Here is a 3,554-nt window from a genome sequence, read left to right as displayed (position 1 = left end):
CTGCTTGTAGGATTTGGGACCTGCTTCCCGGGACACTCCAGCACCTACTGTTATGAGCACAGCCTCCCTATTGCCAGAGACGTGCGAAGGACACGCAAAAGGCACATTCAAAGGCCATGGGTCCCAGTGAGGCTTTCTCCAGGTCGTGAACAGGAAAATGAAAAAGCGTGAAGAGAGGGAGTTCTTTGGAGAGAACAAGGCACCTGCTAAAATATGCCACGGCACCTGCTAAAATATGCCAAGTGTGTCCACACATGGAGACTTCTAGAGCGAGTCCTTTCTCAGGCTAGAGAGTCTTTTACACATACCATCCATGGGTCTGAGGAAGATCACACGTCTTCACTTGCACGTGGAAATAAAGCAGAACGATGTCCCAGGCCCTAGCTCGTTCATTTGCTCATTCAATTAATTGTTCGTTCATTCGTTGTACCCACAAATATTTTTAAAGTGTTTCAATTGTTTGGGGCTGCTGAAATCAACTTTCAACTTCTCATTTGGAACTGCATGCTTAGGCTTGAACTCTGGACCTTCTAGAAAATCCCAGATACTTGGTATTAGTGATCAGGGCCCGAAACATAAGGAAGTAACCCAGGGCAAAAACGAGGCTGGAGGCTCAGTGAGGCGGAACGGGAGACGGCCTGGGAAGAGCTAGTTCATGCGCCTGTAGCCCAAATTTCTGTGCTCGGCTGGGGCAATGCCTTCCGTGTGCCCGTGACAGATGGCTGCATCTGCCTGTGCCATCTCTGGGTTGTTCACAAGCATTATGTGGAGAAAGGCTTTCCAGGGTCTTAAAAGTCTAGGGACGTTCAGGTCTGCCAGATCAAACAGGAGTCTTTTCTATGGGACTTGCTAGAAGCTTTACTGTCCCAACATGCATTGTGTATCCCCAAGGTGGAGATGAAGTCGGGGAGGCTTCTCAAGCCAACCTGAACACACAAGGCCTGTGGAACACGCTTTGGGAAACGCTATCTGATGCTAGCAACCGCTTCTGCTGGAACAGGGAAGCTGACTCTGGACTCCAGGAGAGGCCAGGCTCATGCCAAGAATAGACAGGCCAGGCAGCCAGGTGAGGGGCAAGGGACAGATAACGGAGGGAAGAGAGTCAACTGGGAAACTCTCGTAGGATTTGGGGCAAGTGACCTAAAAGCTAAAGAGGGACATTCTGTCTCCTTTAGAGGAAGAGGCTGTACTTGTCCCTGGGGCCTGGGAACTTGGGGACAAGTATGAGACTGAAAGGCCGGCTTAGAGGGAAGGTCAACTCCAGAGAACCGGAAAAGGAGTATAAGTGTCGCATCTGTTGGAGACAAAGATCCCAGTGAGAGAAGGGGCAGCTCTGGAGTAGCCCCCGGGCCTTCCCCAGCGGAGGGAGCTTCTAGACCCTCAACCCAGGCGGCAGGAGGCCTGACTCACCAATCTGAACCAGAATCCTGCCCCCCTTGTAAGCGACAGTCTCCTCGGCCCTAGCAGCCAACCACGAACATCTGCCACCTGGTGGCAGAGAAAAATGCTGCCTGACAATGGATTTGCACTCTGGGGATAAACATTTTCACAGATTGCATGTGGTTTAATTGAATCTTATTTAATGCAAGGCATCTGCTGCGTAATTCTGAGCCGCTGATCTGTTCCAGCCGATAACATCAGCACATTTGGAAAGAGCAGTGCTTTCTCCCAGAGCTCCGCGGCCCTGTTCCAGGACCGATCATCCTTCTGCCTTCAGGCCGTGGGAAACCTCGGGTTCCAAAAGACCCCCAGGACGGGCCAGAGCCGGGAGTCCCAGACCCAAGCTCCCTCACCAATTCCGGGGCCCACTCACAGAGGACCTCATGTCTTTGGTGTGCTCCAAAGCCCTCCCAGGGGGTGAGTATAATAAGCTCTTGACACAGATGTCTGAGCTAGGGGAAGCGCTTCTTGGCTCTGGGCTCTCTTCTTGAAAATTGCCCAGTTATTGTGGAACTCTTAAAGCATATTTCCATCGTGGGATGGTAGGAGACTTGAACTCTCTTCAAGGTTTTAGTAGTCTGGGTTTTAGTTTCAGTTCCTGGCCAGCGTACTGGGGGCCGCTGTCCCTGGTTTTGCCACTAGTGAAAGGCCACAGCATGACAGTCTAGCCAGCGAGGGGATTTGCCTCTTACCTGCCTCGCTGGACCTCGGAGAAGCGTCACCTCCTCCAAGCGCCCATCACTGTGCCGTAACCAACAGTATTTCATTCATTCGCTCTTACATGCCAGCATTCCAGGTAAGTCCAGCACTTATTTCCTCCTGGAGTTGGGATGGGCAGAAATTGCTTGCTCTTAGGGACCTTTTCTCAAGTTTCTCGGGGTTCAGTTCAGCTGTGGGGTCTGCTGTGCCGGGCTGCAGCTGCGGCCTGACCACAGTGGGGACGGACAGGACCCTCTGGCTGAAGGAGGCTTGCAGAGGTGGCCCTTTGGGTCCCGGGTGCCTGGCAGAGGCCGAGCCTCTGTCTGTGGGAACCTTAACGTTGCATTCAGAGGCTCCAGTGAGTAAGCTCAGGGAGGTTGGTGTGCAAAAGCTGTCTGAGTTTAGGTCCTTAGCTTAGGTCCTTCTCTAGGTCAGGGCAAAAGTCTTTTCAACCAGATTCTGTGCCTTCTATGAGGCAATGAGCCTGGATTCTTCTAGCCTGTGGAGAACAGCTCTTAGAAATGAGTGGAATTGGGGAAGGGATGGACACGGTAAGACTTACCTTTAGTGAGTCAGGGAGGGAATCGGGCTGACCCTGTGGCAGGGCTCCACGGAACTGGAGAAGGTTTGGAACGTGAGGTTAGCTAGGATCTAACTCCTGAATCCTGGTGGGGACCCTAGAATCTGGCTTGCAGCTCTAGAGGTCTTGAGAAACATCAGGGTGGGACTAGGTATGGTCCTTAATTCTGAAAATTTTAATCTCAGCCAGGAACTCCCATAGCAACTTGCAGGGGGTGCCCTTCACCCAGCTGGGGTTCTGCATATTTCTGGTATATTATCCCTGAGAGAATGTGGTGTGATGACATTTTAGATAGATTTCAACAGAATTTAATGAGTCCAGAAATTTTCCAAAAATGTAAGCTTTTCTGCTCATCCTGCCTGCCTTTATTTTATATATATTATTTTATTTTCTGTGCCTGGTTGTGGTTGGGGGCGAGTTGGCTAAGAACAAAGAGAAGATTTAAAAGGTCATGGAAATAGACTGAGGAGTCACTAATGGAATCCAGTCAATGGAGACCTCAGCCGGGGCCGGGGCCTCTTCCAAACGTGTGGATGTGCTTCTTTAAGACATGCATGAAGTCACTCAGAATAGCAAGGTGTTCAACTCCGTCAACCGCTGGCTGTCCTCAAGAACGGGGCAAGGGGAAGGGTGGCCAGGGAAAGCTGCTCTCGCGTTGGGGTGCAGGCCGTCTGCTTCCGGCCTGGCAGGCTCTCCTTCCCTGTCTCAAGGAATTGTCTTCTCCTCTGCTCAGAAATCTAGATTACTATCTTGCCCCGCCAACTCTCGTCCAGTCCATCATCAAGTCCCACCAATGTGGCCTCCGAACGAGCTCCTGAGCCTATCAAGTTCTCCT

The sequence above is a fragment of the Pteropus vampyrus genome, unplaced genomic scaffold (genome assembly GCF_000151845.1).
Source record: "Pteropus vampyrus isolate Shadow unplaced genomic scaffold, Pvam_2.0 Scaffold47, whole genome shotgun sequence".
Taxonomy (NCBI): Eukaryota; Metazoa; Chordata; class Mammalia; order Chiroptera; family Pteropodidae; genus Pteropus; species Pteropus vampyrus.
Note: the sequence above shows the minus strand (reverse complement) of the source record.